Source organism: Phalacrocorax carbo, chromosome 11, assembly GCF_963921805.1.
Source record: "Phalacrocorax carbo chromosome 11, bPhaCar2.1, whole genome shotgun sequence".
NCBI classification, from domain to species: Eukaryota; Metazoa; Chordata; class Aves; order Suliformes; family Phalacrocoracidae; genus Phalacrocorax; species Phalacrocorax carbo.
This window is the reverse complement of record NC_087523.1, coordinates 20,634,688-20,653,508: the sequence shown is the minus strand read 5'-3', so window position 1 is coordinate 20,653,508 and position 18,821 is coordinate 20,634,688. Positions and strand designations below refer to the sequence as shown.

The following is an 18,821-nucleotide window of genomic DNA, read 5'->3' as shown; positions in this document are numbered from 1 at the left end:
AAAAGGTCTTAGTGCCAAGGAGATACAGAAGTGAAAACCATTTCCTGCCCAGCCCTATGACAGGGAAAGGGCTCAGGTTCCACTTACCTGTAAGTGGTGCTGTGTCCACACAGTGACCAGGGTATTGCCAGCTGAGCTCCCAAGAGTCCAAGGATGTTAGAATCTCCACTCAACCTCCCTCCAATAAAGACCCAGCCTGCTCGCCACCTCCCAGGGATTCTGTGCAGATTATTAACTGGTTAATGGTTGGAGAGTGCTTGGAAAAGGTAGAAGGTGAGGTATTGCTGTCATTTCCCATTATTATCATGGCTCTCTGGCACACATGCCACAGGCCACTTGGATCTGTCCTTCCCATGAATCTGTGATGCTGGACTCAACACGAATCAGTTCTTCCAAGCACAGCATGTGAGTTGCAGAAAGTGAACAATGATCTTGGCCTAGAACCTTTTAAGAGAGCTCTGAGGATGGGCACAGGGCCACACTCTCTTAACATGCAAATCTAGCCGTGTGACATCGCTCTGCCCTGTGAGACTGAAGAAGTCCTTCTGCCAAAAGCTACTGTTCACCCAGAAAAGCTGGCAGAAAGGAAGATGCGTCTGTACTAAACCATTTGTATGTAGCATCTGCTGACTTAGCCTAGAGTGCCACTGAAGGGATTTGGGCTAACTTTCCAACTCCACAGTGACAAAGGCTGAGGCACACATTCTTGCAACTTGGCTCTAAGACCAGTAACTCCCACCAGAGGAGAGGAGAGGACAACTAGAACTTGGATCTACTGGAACTCATCAGCCTTCCCTTCATTTTTTCACCCAAACTGACAACACTGAAGACACTGCCCAGAATCTCCTTAGAAAATTATTTATTACAATCTAAACTTCAATGCCAACACATTTAAAGCTGGCCCAACTCTTTCAGCAGCCAGTATTTCTTAGGTTGACAATCCAACTGCACTAAAATGGATCAAAGCAAAGGCTGGAATTTGCACACGCACGTTTATACTGCATGTCCACACCACTCACAGCAGGTGATTTATAACTGAATCAGTTAAGCCGCTGCCACTTTTCTGACAAGCCCAGAACTTCCTCCCCCCAGACTGACAGGACAGATTACCTTCATTTCTTTGTGAGTCAAAAGACCAAACAAACACCTACTCTGCAGCCAAAGCTGTGCTTGCAGCTCTTAAAGATGCACTGAAGTTTGCTTTTCCAGCAGGCACATCAGCACAGGACGCAGCCCCCCCAGCAGCAAATGCCTTGTGAGCGACTGGCCCACGTCGACTTCCATGGAGAAGCTACAGGGGAGACGTACTCCCCTGTAGCTGCAGCCTCACCTTATGCTCTGGAAGAGAACACTGCAGTGGTTCTGGTGCCCCAGGAATTACACACCTCTACTCTTTACTTATCTATCCTCAGTAAAAAAATCTGCTTTGATAGCTTGCTGGCAACAGCTGTCAAAAATCCAATTTATGTGCACGTGAGTGTTATGAGTGCACACATCAGAAATTACTGTTTACCATCCAGCTATCTCACCAAACTCCTTTTTACTAAACTCCGTGGATACAGGGTAACGTCGTATTAAAAGGACTCGACCACATTACCAGTGCAGGCAGTGCACACCACCTCCATTTCTAGGTGTGCAATCACTGCAATTTCAGATAATGCACCCTCCTCGTGGCTTTGGAAAAACATGCATTTGTGTTGCAGAACATCAAGAGACAGAGAGGCAACAGATTCTCCTCTCCATCCTTCCTTCCAAGAGATAAACAACTTGGCAAGTTGATAAAAGAACCAATATAATTATGTCATTAAGCTGCAACTAATACTGGTAGAGAATGGATAAGGGCCTGCTTATTAGAAATGCTATCAAGGAAAAATCTAAGATGTGGCGTTAAGGCATGCATTGAAAACAGAATAAATTTTGAGCTTCTCCTAGAAATAGTCAACTCTATTTCAAGCTGCCACCTCTTGTTTTACTTGGCATGGGCACTTTTCACCATAAAGAATTCTTTCTTCCATCAAGGACTTTATGAAGGAGACAACAAACACCATCTTCCAGTGAAACAGAGAGCCTCCACGTTCTCTGTGGCAAAAAAAAGTTAATCTCAACCTTCATTCAGAAAGAAATACCAGCCTGAGCAGAAAACACTGCACAGCCAGTTTGCTCCTCATGCAAGGCCTCCACCTGAATCCGTACCATTCCTGCCTTTACTCCCTGGACTTCCTTGAAAGAAAATTCCTCTGCTGAACACCTTATCCATAAATTTCTTGCCAACCACTAACAAAACTTCATTCATTTGCTTTCACAGGATATGATGGGATTCAGTAATGCAGCAGAGAAATTACTGTCTGTTTCAGGTGCACACAGAAGGCAGAGCTCAGCTCCCATGAGAATCCAGCTCTGGTTGCATGTGTATCAGCATCCATGTGGACAGCAAATACTTATCTGCTAGGCAGGAGTTACTTAGACTTACTGGTTACATATTCCCGCACATGACCTTCAGGGGCCGGCCAAAGTTATTATCTTCAGTATCAAGAACCCACCTACATGACTGAGACAGCTACTGGTGCTTGTACAGCCCGTTCAGGTCCTGGCCTCTCCCCAGAGATCACCACAGTGGGGGTTAAACAGTGGTTCTGGTATTTGCAATGGAAAAATTGGGAGCTGCTGGAGGATCCGGGTCCACATTCCTTTAAGTCTGAAACAGGATTCATATCAGACAATACAAATCTCTGATGACTTGTGAGCTGAAGAGGGAAGTTTCTCTGTCCCTTTGCCTTTGACTAGTTCCACTGATTTCTATGACAGAGAAGTTTGAGGAAGAAAAGCATAAACCTAATTCTAATCTATTCTGTCTTCTGACCCCACACACATTTACATGCGGCCAGTATGTGACTGGCCACCAAGGCAGATTCTGCGCTTGTACCATTCCCAGCTCAGCGAAGTTTCACAACAGTTGAAAGCTGGGGCCTTTATCAGAAGGTAAGTGTTCAGTGTTCCTGATAGAACTCAGTCATGATTAACCGGGTAGATCATTATACTCTTTCAGCAACTACCATCAGCACTAATATAACTGGCTGCTGCAAACCATAGGAGCGCCTCGATCTGATTCACATTCGGGGCATTATATCATAAAGTGCAACATATGATCCCAGTCTGACAAGCTGATACTGCAGACTGTGTAAATGGAGATGAATCACTTCCTAAGCTTTGCAGAAGGTTTGTTTGCCCTCAAAGAAACAAGTTTCCACTCTTCTAAAGGCCGCCTGGACAGCAGAACCATGCATTGTTTTCCCTGTCTGTAAGGAAGCACCTCCAGGGTAGAAGCCCTTTTTTTGAGGGACTGGCCTGCGCCTGCAGCCATCTGCAAAATGCCTGTCCCAAGAACTCTGTTTGAGAAAAGAAATCTTGTGAGAGGGAAAGGACTTTGAAAGGGAGCTATAGAAAGGATGAATGTGTGCTGGAAAACAGCAGAAATTTTGAGACAGTGTTCCTGTTGCAAACGGTATTTAGGTGTCACATCAAGATGAGAATTGATGCACTTACTAAACACAGCTATTTTATAAACCTCAATTCAGTAAATTAAATGAAAGCTTGAGGTCAGACCACATAACCAGAGGCAAGATTTGGCCAAAGGCCGTTATTTTTCATACGGACTGGCCTCTGGGGTAGCAGGTGTGTCATGAAACCCCCAGTTGAGATAGTTAGCTCAGACTAAAAGAACACTACTGATAGATTATTTTTTGCTGAAAGTAATCTCACCACTGAGCTCTGAAACAGGTTTGAAAATCCATTCAGATCCCAGAAGCTTGACTGCAAAACAATTCAACATGTGGCAAAACACACATCCTCGATACGTAAGACTTACCTGGGATGCTGCTTGCAGTGTGTTTTCCCCTGCTCTCTCAATTCTAACCTGTTTATATTTCCAGGAATTAAAGCTAAAGGGCAGAGTGATACGATTCTTCCAACATCACAGGAAAAAATACAGGAAAACTGGCTTCTCCCCAAAACTATCAGGCCAGAGTTGCAATGCACTTTTCACTTGTTTCACTAGACCGATACAACGACACTTGTGCTGAACAGGTGCAGGGGAAGACATCAAGTTTCAAGTATTGCCCAAATTGAACAAGAGCAGCATTTGTTGGTAACTACTTCACAATTAAATGGATTGAAATGGGTGAGTCCCTTGAGCTGAAAGATACCAGCTTTCTGGAATGACAACAGCATGAGCCCAATGCGGTAATAATTCAGGCCCTACCTTCTGCCTTCAGAGCGTGAGGCATGGACATTAATACAGAAATGCAGCTCCACAGGCTGTGTGATCCTGGGTACCAGAAATTCCACTCGATGCAGAGTCTCAGGCAAAGCACAGGGAAGGGAGAGCCCAGAGGGACAGTCTCTAAGATGTGGTTCCAACATCCACAGCTGGCCTAAATTTTACTCCATGCCAGGAAGCAGCTCCTTTCTCACAGATGGCTGCTGTTAGCGAGCGCTGACACCCACCACGGAGCAAGTGGGCATGCAATATTAATAGCATCAATGAGAAAATTATGAGCCCACATCAAAGGACTGGAAGTTGTTTTCATGACATTTGGCTTTAAAACTAAGTGCAAAGGGAAAGGTATTACACTCAGCTAAGCATGTTTAGAGAACTTTTTAAGATGTCATTCTGCAGTTTTCAAACACACACACACATATATATATACAGAATGACCCCTTAAGGATGGGGAAAAGCTGCTGTCAGCCAGAACTCCGCAAATCACAAGTTACACGAAGAAATAAAAATCAATGCTGCTCTGAAATTTAGCCTGCTAGAAAAGTTACATCTATCAGCTGGGAAGTTCCGCTGTGACCATGTTTTTCCAACAACACGGTCATCCCCTTGGAATCTGAGTCCAAAGATTCTGCCGGAACTAAGCAGAAGCAAACCGGTAATGCAAATGAATAAGTACAAACTCATTTGCTAGAATTTTTCTAGGAACAGGCAATGATAAATGAGCTTAATGAATTAATCTAATTTAGAAATCTCCCCTCCTCCATTAAAACACTCTGCCATTGCACCAAACTACATAAAGCCTATTCTCATAAAGAGGCAGCACAGCTGAAACATGGATGAAGATGCTGTCAGCAATGCAATCTCTACGAGAAGACTCTTGGATTTTGGGATAGAAGTCAGGGACATGTACAAAGCATAGAAATATTACCATGAGAATATAGTGGCTGTTACTGGTGTCCCTTTTGACTGCAACAGGGACTCCCCAGCCACGGCCAAGTCTCCACAGCCCAGTCTGAGCTCCTCTGCTTGCACTCCAAGCAACCTCATGCACTTGTCTGTTCTGATCGCTATCAAGGCATGTGAGTGCACAACTGTACCCACGCCAGCATGCCCTGCAAGGTGTCCATCATAGTCCTGTCCTGCTGACAGCTACGGGAGTCTATCACTTCCAGCTTGGAGGACACGTGCTCTATCACTGCAATGCTCTGAACAGCTATAAAGTATAGCATGACAGTAACAGTGAAGTCTTCATGGGATTCTCAACGTGTTTCTTTGATAGCTCTGCCACTTCAAGATCCACCCACAGCAAGGGCCTGACATCTTTTTAAGTAGTTTGTTGAGACACTACAACATGATGACTCAACTGAGTTATTTGCCTTAATCTGCAACAGACCTTGGAGCCACACAGTAAAATACGACGGGCTATTTCCTCCTGGAACAGGTGAATGACGGAATCAACCACCAATACATCTGCTCTACTTTCTCTGCTTAGTTAACTGGTTTCATTTTTAATCAAACCCTGCCTATCTTCTACTTGTTCTTTGGGCAAAATAGAAAGGATCAAAGCCAATCCTATCCTACACATGTGCAGCCTCCCTGGCTTCACCGGTGCTCAGGCCAGACAGTTTGAAATTACATCACTGGCATCTTCATGCAGCTTAGATGGCATCACCTCAGGTTACAGAGGACTGGGAGAGACCTGCCACGTCACCAAGTACAGTCCCTGCTGGCCAGGCATCCACGTCGCCTAATCCCTTTATAAATGAATCAAAAATAGTTATGAACCATACTTCATCGGGCACACCCCAGGCTGGCCATGAATGACATATTGTGGTGTAAACTGACTCAGGCAAGAGCATACAGACGCATCCAAGACAAATAAACTGCAGTAAGCAGGGAGGCAACTTAATCTAATGGCCAGGCAATGGGACAGGCAGCAAGATGGCTGGGTCCTGCTGCCGGCTCCCATGCTGACTCGTTCCACCCACAGTGGCATTGCTCCATCCCTCAGGTTCCTCTGGGCTGAGACCAGGTTAATGACATTGTCCTTCCTTTGTAGATTGTTTTTAGCTCTACAGACAAAAAGAGGGATATAAGAACTAACTATTTTTATCCATTCAATCTCCCCAGCAGGTCTTTAAAGCCCATTTTTAAGCCCTCCTTTGCAATTCAGACTGTGGATAATTTGCTACCTGCATCTCCGTAAAGTTTAACCTGTCAGAGCCTGGTAAAGATGTAATTTCATCCCCGGGCTCTTCTGACATGAGACTCTGGAGCTTCTCTTTGTGGATAAAGTATCAAAGCAATAGCTCTGTGAGACAACAGCCCTTTGCATCTCACAACCCATGCATTATTATCTCTAAATATAGTTTAACAGGCCAGAATCAAAACTTTTGCTCCCCCCTCGTTTCTCCTCTCCCCAAGCACACTTTAAGAAAGAACAAACACAAATAAGAGCCGTGGACAGAGAGACAGCCAGAGAGGAGAGTTTATCCCACAGGCAGAGGATTATTGCATCGTGATGTAATGACCTTGTTCAGAAAAGAAAAAGGTTACTTCCATGACAGCATGAGTTGTAGAAACACCAGCTCCTTTCCAGAACAGGGTAAAAAACCGTCCATTTAAAGTTATACTGAAGAAAATGTAAAACACTTGTCCACTGAACTGGAGAGAGAAAGAGCAAACTTCAGCCCAACTGGCCTGGATACAATCTCCCTCCAGATACACGCTGAACCAAACAAGCCGGAGTGTTGTTCAGCTAAGTATGCGTGGAAAAGAGATGCCATTCTGCTTCCTATGTGTCTGCATCTTCAAACATCCAAGAGTCCCCTCCATCCCCTGCAAAGGTACAGGGCAAAAATAGCCACTTTTTTGTTTCATTTCAGGTACAAAATGCTACAGAGCCAACCATTCTATTCACCCCCTGCGAAGACTTTACGATTGTACCTTCTTTGAATATTTTCTACCCCCACAGAACAACCGGAGGGAGGAAGGCCACATGCTGCCTGTATATGAAGCAATCCCATGAAAGAGTAACTCGAGGCCAGGCTTGTTTTCTCTGTTTAAACAGCATTTAGTGAAGCCTCAGCCATAACTAAAACTCCAAGGCTCAGTTAGTCACATTTATGACTACAGGCTCCTCAAAGGGACTTGTTTCTAATGAATTTTCAAATGCTACGAAAATAATAGGTATGATATTTACCATTTAAAACACTGTAAAAGAACACCGATGTTACTACCCCAGTACAGCATGTTTATTTCACTGCTCGACATTCATCCCCACTGTTGCTATTCTGCTAAAGTGAAGCGTATGTTATTACAGCCAATATTTACCAACAGATACTGCAGTTGTGAAAGTAATATAGTCTTTCCATGTAAAACTAGGCTTCCAACAGGAAATAAAAGGCATTTGGCAAGTCTTAGCCTGCCAAGGGCAACTGCTACATGTCCTGTTTCCAGGACAAGAAAGCCCTCCAGTTACTCCAGATACTTCCAGTGGTGAATGCTGAGCTTGTCTGGTAAGTTTTCCGAGTCCAGTGGAAATCCTACAGCAGACACAGAAAGCTCTTAGTCTGAATTGGCACCAGATGCTTTAGAAAACAAGTGAATTTCATTTTGTTACAGGAATACAAGAAGGCCAAAATGTGTTATTTGTCAGCATGGGAACAGGCACTCATCTAAGAACATGAATATTCTGCTAAAGTTGTTATAAAATGAGATTCTTCCAAGGAAACCCTGCACTGAGCCACAGTGCCATGCGCCAGCTTACAGTGCCCTCTACACTTGTATGCAAGAAGAGATGTATTTTCTACAGCAGATGAACACCAACGACAGCCTTCAGACTAGAGTACGGAATATAATTTGCAGCAAATTCCAACATCTCAAGAAAAAGCCTACAACATCTCCCTGCGAGCTCAAAGACTCCATACAAAGGCCAACTCAACATCATGCGCCTACTGCAGTGCTTCTTCTCAATTAACCAAGGAAAAAGTGTATTAGCCATACATCAAAACTGCATTGCAGCTTGAGCTGCCAATTACTTATGGCAAAAAGGGAGGCTGATTCATTTGACTGTATGTGGGCCTTGGCTGGAGTTTTCCCAAAACGCTAGAAGAAAAGAAGAAAACCTCAGTGAACCTCCCCCTCATTCCCACTCCTTCCTCCCCCCCAAATCACGGTCAAGAGGCCCATGCTTGCAAAAACAACATTTCCTGAAGGATTCTTTCTCCAAATCGTTCCTTTTTCTAAATTCAGACAAGACGCACAGCAACTCAAAATACGTTTGCATATGATACATACGCTTACAAGGACACCCCTCCCAAACACGTACAAGTGAAAGGCAAGGCTAAGTGTCTAAAAAAGCCTTTAAATCCCCAGTCCCCAGAGAGTCCCTACATCTTCCATTATAAATCCCGCTGCATTACGTGGCCACCTGCGTAACGGCTACCTTACAACACTCGGCTCAGCAGCCAGCCTGCAACGGTGGCTGAGCCGGGGGTGGGGGGACCTGGTCTTTTTGCTCAAAACAATCACATAACAGAACATTTCTGCTATGCACAAGTACATCCTGAATCCAGATCGTTCCACAAGCTCCTTGCATTGGATGCGTTTAACACCTAACATGTCACAAGTAGCAATTCTTCATCCAGTGTGTCCCTCTTTCAGTGCATATATTTCGAATGAGCCTCCCAGCCTCGGGGTGCTGGGGCTCTTCTCTCCCTAGCACCGCCAGACAGAAGCACCACAGGTCTGCTTTGAAGAAGGACACATGAAGTAACATTCCACCACATTAGTCACTACAGACCCAAAATCTATCGAGGCACCCACTAGCCCAGGTTTGCGAGGTCCCTGGCCACACCAACAACACAGCTCCCCACAGAGAGTTCAGGACACAAAAATGGAACCATGTTTGCTTCTGACTGGTATCTTCCATTGCTCTGCCAGCACCCTACTGAGGACCTTGGACATTTGACTTCATCCTTGTGTTTCCAGTGTGTCTGACACAAGTCAGCCTGGCACCCAGACCCTCTCGAGCAGTCAGACCCTCCCTTAACACATCTCTGCTTTTTCTCCAGGCCTGACTTTTAGCCATTTATTGTAAATCTTTAGAACAGTTTTCACTGAAAATATGCGTTGAGATCCTCAGAGTGTGGAAAAACGCTTGAAGATCCACCTACTGCTCACTGCCTTGTGGCACCAATGCTCAAAGTTCAAGCGAGCACACTGGGAGGGAGCCTGGGCCAGCCTGAGCCGCCCCCTCTGGGGCAAGGGGGACCGGTGGTCAGACACAGCCAGCTCGTGGACTGCAATGTAGTGTCTCACTAATGCTGCAGGACAGACCTGTGCAAAGCATCTTTTGCCTAGTGACCCCACCAACAAGAGCCATCAGTCTAATGAGAACTTATGCTTTCGAGGTTGTTTGGAATATGTAAAAGGACAATTTTTTCCTCTCCTTGCCCAAAAGTAACCTCTGGGTTGACTTTGGGCTTACGTTTACCAGACTGCTTCCTGGGGTACATACACAGCTGTAACTCCCAACGTATAATTTCTGTTCTGGTACCTAAGCAATTATGCTCAGGATAACCACTCCAGTAAATTTATTTCTCAGAGAATCACCCACGTTCAGCTGTACCCATGAGGACGAGCTCTGCCATGCTGCTGGGGTCAGCAATGCAAACATACAACTCAAAGAAACACTCAAGAATCAGGCAAATGACGCCTTGCATCATTTGTGGGCCTGGAAACTTCATCCACATGCTGCTACTCACTAAGTAAGAGGAGAGACATCTTACCACACCAAGGTCTTAGAACTGGAAAACTACCTCATACCCAGACTCCTAACTGCTTTTTCTTATGTCACGGTTTAACCCCAGCCAACAGCTCAGCCCCACCCAGCCGCTCACTCTCCCTTGTTGGGATGGGGGAGAGAGTCAGAAGGGTAAAAGTGAGAAAACTCCATGGGTTGACATAAAGGCAGTTGAATAGGTAAGGCAAAAGCTGTGCACACAAGCAAAGCAAAGCAAGGAATTCACTCACTCCTTCCCACAGGCAGGCAGGTGCTCAGCCATCCCCAGGACATCAAGGCTCCATCACATGTAACGGTGACTTGGGAAGACAAACACCATCGCTCCAAATGTCCCGTCCCTCCCCGGTGTGGGACATCCAGTTGGGGTCACTGTCCAGCCGTCCCCCCTCCCAACCCCTTGTGCACCCCCAGCCCCTTGCTGGTGGGGTGGGATGAGGAGCAGAAAAGACCTTGGCTCTGTGCAAGCCCTGCTCAGCAGTAAGGGAAACACCTCTGTGTTATCAACACTGTTTCCAGCACAACTCCAAAACACAGCCCCAAACGGCTACTATGAAGAAAATTAACTCTACCCCAGCCAAAACCAGCACACCTTATTACATGAGGAAGCCTGGCATTCACCCTGAGTGTCCAGAGTGCTCTACAGACCGTAGGAGAAGACAGGGCATGCCGTGAAGAGCAAGATGCTCAAAAGCCCTCACTGTCTACATTATGGATCGTGGCTGTAGGAGGTGCCCCATAACTAGATGCTTTGGAGATCTTTTACTTCAGAAACACACAACGGTACCATGAGTTCCAGCATTTCAGTATCACTATAGCTTTCAAAAAGAAGGGTCCAGGACACAATCTCTGTGTGCAAACTGTCAATATGCTGCAGGAAAGAATAAGGCTCCACTCTCAGCTTATTCCTTCTGAAGTGCTTAATATTATTCATTAATGCCACTAGAGAGGAGGATTCCGCATTCCCCTAGTGAAAGAAGTGGAGAGAGAACAAGAGCATGGAGAGAAGGTGTGGTGCAGGATGTGAGGCAGAAAAAGACGACTGTCCCCACAGACTGCCACTCTAGATACTTCCAAGTATTACCCCACCTCTTTCTGGTCCACACATCCTACGAAGTGCAAGGTGCCTTCTCAAAAGGTAACAAAACAGGGAGCAAATTCTGGCTGCTTTAGTATTTTTTTCTTGCTAGAAATCTCACCTCTTCCCAACTTGAGTTCCCAGAGCCTCTGGAATTATGAGAGTCATAGCACAGTACAGCTAACAGAGACTGTATCTGTAGTAAATAAATGACCAGGATGCCAACCTGAGCTGGCTAGGCTCACTAAAAAGATCAAACAAGGATGTAAGCAGCTCTTTTCTGGAGCAGGCAGGCATCATTTCAGTTGTTGAAATATTCATGCCCCGATAGGAGCTGTTGGTATCAGTGCCTGTCCCGGATACAAACAAACCTGAGCTCAAAGCATGACAATCTGTCTTGTGCAGAGTAGAATCACAATTAAAGGCATTTTCCAAGCCTCCATTTCTGCATGCACACATTTGACAGCTTTTCTGGTGACACTTCAAGAGCATCCCAAATCCAAGTCCACAGTCTTCTGCCTGTGAAGGTGGGAGACACTAAAAACAGTTTTAGCAAATGCCCAGGATTTTGTGTGACTTCCATTCTCCCCTCTCAGGTTTACCATGCACCAGCAGCCCCATGTTTCATCTGGGGAGTGGCAGGGTGCACCTGATAAATATGAGCTCACATCTGGGCACTGCAGGTTGAATCAAAATTCTCTGCAGGGAAGCAAGTAGAAAATTTCTATCTGGAGGATTTTCTCCTTCACAATAGGGAATAGAGAAGGAGACGACAGAAAATGGAAAACATTAGGCCTTTCACTCCCCTTGAGAGACACACAGAAGTACTTTCCAGTGCCCTTCCCAAATAAAGCAAACAGCGATTCATTCCTGCCAGCAAAGGGACAGGGACTAGCGGGCCACACAGCTGCTGCCCCTTCCACAGCACTGTCTGGAGAAAACGAGCACACTCAGGTGACGCAACAAGAAAATGTTTTAGTACTCCCGTAGTCAGGTGCAGCCAACCGTGCACACACCCTGCAAAGCAATGGTGAGCCTGTTAAGGTGCCAGCACATTTTCAGCACTTGAGGGTTAGAAAGAAAATGAGAATGGTCCGGCTCTGGAATGTGTTATACAGGGGATCTAAGGCTGGACAAAAATGACATTGCTATACATTGCCTTGTGGGAAAGCCAAGCACACGCATGTGCAGAAAGCTGGATCAAAGCACGCCTATCACTGGTCCATGTGCGAGGTATCACTCTCAGAAGTCAAAGAGTCGATCAGAATCTTTGTTTCCATTTCCCTAAGAAAGCATACTTTTGCCCTTAGGATTATAAAGAAGCATGTAAAACTTTCCCAAAGATTCCCTGAACACATTTTGGGATCCAAATTGCCTTAATTTGCTTCTGATGGCAATAAAGAAGTGTGCACAAGGCAGACAGAGTAAAGGAGGCATATCCAACCTTAACTTTGCCATTTCCCACCTTTGCAAGCCTTATACAGTGCTGTATTGGAGCGTCCTGCACCCATACTACACAGAGCGCCCCAAAACTAGCATTGGCACATGGAAGCCGTGCAAACTATTCCAGCTCTGTAACTGACAGCAAAGACTCCAGGACAGAGAAGTGCTTTGCTCTGCATCAGTCAAGAGCCAGTTGCATCTGTCAATACGCTACTAGATAAGAAACTGACAATAACAAATAATGTTGGGAAATGAGCCCATTGAACATATAAAACACTATTTTACCCTTGAATACTTAATGTACACAGTTGTGATGATAAGTCATTAGAGTAAGACAAATATCTGCTCATGCTAAGCAACATTCATGGCAGAGCTTTCTGAGCTGAGCAGGACATGCCCCTGTTTTAAGAGGGACATGAGTTCTAAGTCTGCCTCTAGAAGTGAAGATATGAGACTGGACATCGGAGTACCCAGAGGTGCACCTAGCCCAGGGCTCTGAGAGCCAGACTTGCAGGTGGGGCTGGTGGCACATGCTGACAAGAAGATGCTGACAAGAAGATCCTCCCAACCCAGGAGCCAGAAGACCTGGAGCACTTGTAGGCCCGCCTGTCCCCTGCCCAGGGCTTCCTGCGGTCAAGAGCTCCAGTAGCTAGGGACTTGAGACCGCATCAGCAAGATCACAGGCTTCTTGGGTGAGTCAAGTGGGACTGACTGGGTGGATGCCATGCTGCTTGCCCAGAGCAAGGGGTACCTCCCCGCCATGTCCCACACCGCTTGGCTGAGGAGGTGAGGACCACCTTGCAGCCCAGCCTCCTGCCTCGGGAAACCCAGGAGGCCAACCCATAAACAGGGCACTGCCAGAGCCAAGTTGCACCTGTCCAATTAAACATGCAAAATGAAAAGTCGCTTTGCTATCCCCAACAGAGCACACCCTACATTTGCTGTCAGCTGCACACAAGCCACAGCTGCTGACGTTCACCTGGAAAAGATGTCCAAAACTCAAAGCACTGAGACAAGCCAGTAGCAAACCACAGATACTTTTGTTGTATTTTTCAATTATAGAATTACTGCTAGGAGCCGGAGACAGACCAGCGACAGCAGGTCTGAGACAAGACATTCACATCAGCATCTCTACCTGTGCTGACCCAGGCCCAATGAGACCACTCAGCCTAACGCCATTCTTCAAGCATCAGGAAAATCAAAGTAAACATTGAAGAAACAGAAGATACACAAGCTCAACTATTTGTGTCTGAAAGGTAACAAGCAACATAGAGCTGCAGGGGGAAGATGCTAACTAAACACAAAATAGTGTCAGTGAGTTGAAAGGTTTATTTCTGCCGGTGAAAGTTAATTCATGTTTCTCCCCTTCCTATTGCTGCCCTCCCCACCCACTCACTCTGTTCCCCCTGCCCATGTGGTTCCTGGGAGAAAAGCTTCAAGCACCCTTTGCAGGATCTAAGGCAGGTAATGAAAGAGGAAGATCACAGCGGGCTCCCGCCTGCCCACTGTGTAGCGCAGCAAGGAACAGAAATCAGTACTCAAACCAGTTAGGCACAAACCGACAGCAGTGTTAATGTCCTGAAGTCACAGGGAGCCCAACCAGAGCAGAAGCGGAAGCCGAAGCTAGCAACACCTCCCCTGTGACCAGTTCTGTGCAGACATGGCTAAAACGAAGGAGGAGCTGAAGGCAGATCTGAAAGACCTCCAGCTTCCAGGCTGTTTTTGATTCCAGAACACTGGAAGCTCCAGGAATTCTTGGATCCATAGTCACACTGAGAGTATTAAAAGAGGAGAAAGCTCCTAGGCAGAGCTAACAGGAACTGAAATGGGACTGTCACCACAAACCAGCTCTCCTCTAGGAGCAAATGCTGCCAGGCCAGGACACGGCTCACACAGGAGCTGGGTTTGTTGTGGTGAGCAAAATGTTGCAGAGCTGAATTTGTCTCACCTATCCCTGAAACCGCATGCACAAAATTTACAAAGAAATATGGGGGGGTGGAAGAAGACAACCTCTTGTGCCAAGTTTTGTTTTTCCAGACCCTGTGAGCTGGCTCAGGACACACAAGATAATTTGGACTCCAACTTCCACACACTTTTAAGTACTGAGTTTTCGTCATATTCTTACAGAGAAATTGCCCAGTGAACGGTCTGCTTGGAGAGGTGAAGTCCTCTTCTCTGTAGTAACAGCAAAATGCTCGCCAACTTCTGTGGGATGCCCTACGCAGTCTCATTGGGCTTATTAGTTTAGAGGGCACAAAGCCCCCATCAGATATTCCCTACAAGAAGCTGGCACGCTCGTGCTAAAGCCCTGAGGTGAATGAGGCCCGAGCACAGGGCCTGTGACACCCAAAGCAGCTCACCCTGGGTATTGCCTCCTGTGGAACTGCTACCACAGCTGCCTCCTGAACTCTTGCTGCTGCAAGCAGTGGCCTATGAGGCCAGAAACTTAATCCTGTAACAGGAGCTCAGGGCTCGCAGGAGCTCCCAACACTTACTTTTAGTTATCCAGTGTCACTCAGTGAAGAAATGTCATCCATGCAGGTCTTGGTTCAGAGCACACAACTCCTCTGCAGCCCAGAGGCAGCTTCCTGCAGCCACCCCTCAAACCCAGCCCCCAGCACCATGTCTGCCACCAGCTCCTCTGCCCAGTCGCATGCTCAAGGAAGGCAGCTCCAACCAGTGCAGCCACAAGCATCACTGTCGCCACCCCTGTGCTCACGCAGAAGACCCGGGCTCACGGCAATCCTTCCCCTCGATGTGCATAACCTGTCATGGCAACCTTCACTCCCTGGCCTTGAACAACCCACCAGCCTATGCCCCAGGCCTAAAACCAGTTATCCCCAATTCCTGATTTACTTTGTTTTCTGCTCACACCCTTGGGTAACCCGTGACTGAACACCTCTCCTGGAAGCACGAGGCTCCTCCACAGCCACGTGCCACCCTTCCACAAGAGATGGGGCGCAAAGGTGCTTGAAAATCCCCAGGGCCGTTCTGCGCGACGGCCTGCTCCCGGCCAGCAGGCTCTGCCCCAGCTCCTGCTCAGGGCACGGCGCGTCCCCTCCGGCATGCGAGCTGCCCTGGCCCCACGCAGTCACCCCAGCCGGGGCTACAGCCTCACCCCCATTCTCTCGCTGCGCTCCCCAATTCCTGCCCTCCACCCGCGGCAGCCACCTCCCCTCGGGGGTCCCGGCCAGCCCCGCTGCCCCCCAGGGCCCTCGGCACAGCGGCCTCCTCGCGGGCTGCTCCTGCTCCCTCGTAGCTGCGCCCGGGCCCCCTCCTCCCCGCCTGACAGGCACGGAGAAGGTGGATTCACACAAGAGGAGGAGCCAGGGGAGAAGATCTCATCTCATCATCCCCTCCGGCCGCAGCATTTCCTTCCCTTTCCCCCTCAGGCAGGCAGGTATTAGCCTGGCTCTGGCCCTGCAGCCTCCCCCAGCCCTCCCGACAGCCCCTCCTCCTCCTCCTCCTCGCTCTGGGGTGATTCATGTCAGCCCGAAAGTCGCTCAGCAAAGCCCACTTTGATCTCCAGCCTCCTGGTTCCTTGTGCTGAACGTCATCGCTGACTGTGCCCAGAAGGAAAACAAAAAGCGGACTCTCCTCTCCCACAACCTTTGCACGGCGTCCAAATTCAGGCAGGTGGGGGAATCAGGGAGATGGGGGGAGCAGAGCCTTTAGGGGCGCCTGCCAAACTCTCCACACAGACAACCAGCTTGTTCGCTCCTAACGCACGTCGTGCCCACCCCAGCAAATGAAGCCACGTGGGGAGAGACAAAATCCGACCCCTCGACACCCTTTGGGGTTGCAAGTCCAGAAATAGCCCTGCTCGTCCCATCTGGGGCCTGCAGCCTCTTTCAGATGTTGCCCACTTTGAAGCCATGGCTTTTTCTCTTTGCATCCCCTCAACCTTCCATATAAAATACATCACAGTATTTAAAACAGGGTTCATTTCTGGCATCGGCAAAAACTGGATCTGAAAACTGTGTGAATGACCAAAAAGGGGGGCACTGTGCTGAGTGCATCCGCCGCTGGAGGAGGGAAGCCTGAAGCAGCCAGACATCACGCCGGAGCACTTCCTCGGCTGGCTGGTGTACAAGTCTGGGACAAAGGGACAACCCAGCACAGGGACCACATCACTGTGGCATCAGGCACCACCATGCATGTGCAGGGGAGAGACCACCCTTCCCTGAGCCGATGTCAGGAAAAACTTAGCAGGCGCTTTTAAAGGGGTCAATCAGATGCGTGTTGCGAATAAAGAGTATTAAAAAAAAAAAAAAGAAGACGAAAAAGGCAGAGTTATTTATAGCCCGGGATTTCTCACTCCTCTGCAGAAGCGCAGCCCAGAAGGCTGCATTGTTGGAAGGTGGGGAGCGCACACACACACCACGGCAGCCTTCATGGCCGGTGTCGGCGCTGACATAACTTCAGACCCGACGGGGGGCTCTGCGGCTCGCAGCCACGCCGGGAGCTCCCTCCCGCTGGACACCGGGCTCCATTTACAGCCGCCGCGGAGGCTGCCCGGTAACGCAGGTGTCACTGCCGGGCGAGCAACCGCGGAGAGGCAGGCGGACGGCCCCGGGACACGGAGCAGCTCGGTCCCTCCCCCCCACGGCGCAGCACCCCCGGCCCGGCGGAGCCCCCCCAGCGCGCCCCCACCGTGCCGCGGGGCGGCGTCGGGAGGAGCTGGAGCGCCGCGCACACGGCCACGGGCACCGCATTCCGCAGGCCGCTCCCCGGCCCGCCCTGACACCCGGCGGCGGCGGCGCGGAGCCCGCCGTTACCTGCAGCTCCCGCTGTCATGCTGCACCGGCCGTCCCCCGCCGCCGCCGCCGCCGCCGAGGGCCCCCCCCGGGCGCGGCCCATCTGCCGCGCGCGCCCGCCCGCCCGTCCGTCCGCCCGCCCGTCCCCCCCGCGCCGCCGCCGCCGCGCGCCAATCGCCGCGCGCGCCGCCGGGACGCGCCGCCGCGCCCCGAGCCCGTGTCGTCACTCGCCGCCCGCCCATTGGCTGCGGCTGCGGCGGCCCCCTCGGAGCGCCGAGGCGGGCGGGCCCGTGGGGGCAAATCTTGTGTTTTAAAGGCAGCTGAGTGGGGAAAGCGCCGCGCGGGGGGGTCCCGACCCCCGCCACCCCCGGGTCCCCCTCCGGAGTGGCGAGGCTGCGGCAGAGGTGTGCGGGCACCAGCACCCGGCCGGTACCGAAAGGTGTCCCGAAAGGCAATCATAATGCTCCTTGGTCCTCGTCTGCAGGGAATAGGAAATGCACTGTGAAATTTCGGCTTCCCCCCAAAATGACATTCAGCACGTGACAGCCTGTCAGCATCCAACGGTGGGAGAAACCCACCCAGGGCCAGGCTTGAGCAACCAGCTCCGGCTGCTCCAAAGAGCCCCAAACGCACGAGAAGAAAAATCTCCTTCTTTACAGCGTGTGTTTCCCACTTCTCCTTCCTTCACCTGGAATTACGCTTCCCTGGGCAGAGCGTGGTCCCGCTCCGGCTCCTCCGAACCCATGGGTTCAACTCCTCCATGAAAGGTCTGAAAAGCAGAAACAGACCCTGTTTTGATGAGCACAACCTCACAATCACGATATTTCTCGGGGGAAAAAAAAAAGAAAAAATCCAACCCACAAACATGTCCAATTTTACAGCCTCCCCAGCAGAGCCCCCGGGCTGTGGACACCGCAGCAGTGCCGGCGCTGGGAGCACAAGCCTTGCGCTGAGCTCGCCCCTCGCCTGGCCTGTGCCCGGGGTCCGGGGCTGCCCGTGCGCCACCAGCTATGGAAAGGGCCATGCTCTTACATCCCAAGATGGGCACATCTTTGACCTTTTTATTTTATTTTTTTTTTCCTGAGGGAGAAGCACATGGTTGCGTTTAATAATGCATTATGCAGCAACCATGGGTAAGAAATGAAGACAACCTTCTGCTGACTGCTATTGCCAAAGGTGAGGCAGGTCACGTGTAATTACCCAACAGGAGATAACAAACCCTCCAAGCCCCACCACATGGCATGTGATCTTCTCTGACCATGAGTGGTCACACTGTCGCCTTACAGCTCGTTGAAAGGACGGATTCTCCAGAAGCAAAAGCACACTGAGTCACTCAGTCAACACCGACGTGACAAGCAGCCCCTACTGAATCACAGCTGTCCCTTCCTGCTGTACGCTGAGGTCTCACCGAGATTTTCTTCCCCAGTATGAGTCAAATCTATCACTTAGCCAGCTGACTCTGCA

At 49.2% G+C, this 18,821-nt stretch overlaps 1 protein-coding gene across 1 annotated transcript in view; it reads right to left on the bottom strand.

Annotated features, from left to right (window-relative positions):
* Nucleotides 1-17,486, bottom strand: part of PAK3 (p21 (RAC1) activated kinase 3) — an 83,801-nt gene extending 66,315 nt beyond the window's left edge. The window contains exon 1 of the mRNA XM_064463368.1: nucleotides 17,379-17,486. The gene's annotated coding sequence lies outside the window, so the exon portion shown is untranslated. The remainder of the gene's footprint in view (nucleotides 1-17,378) is intronic.
* Nucleotides 17,487-18,821: the final 1,335 nt, after the last annotated feature.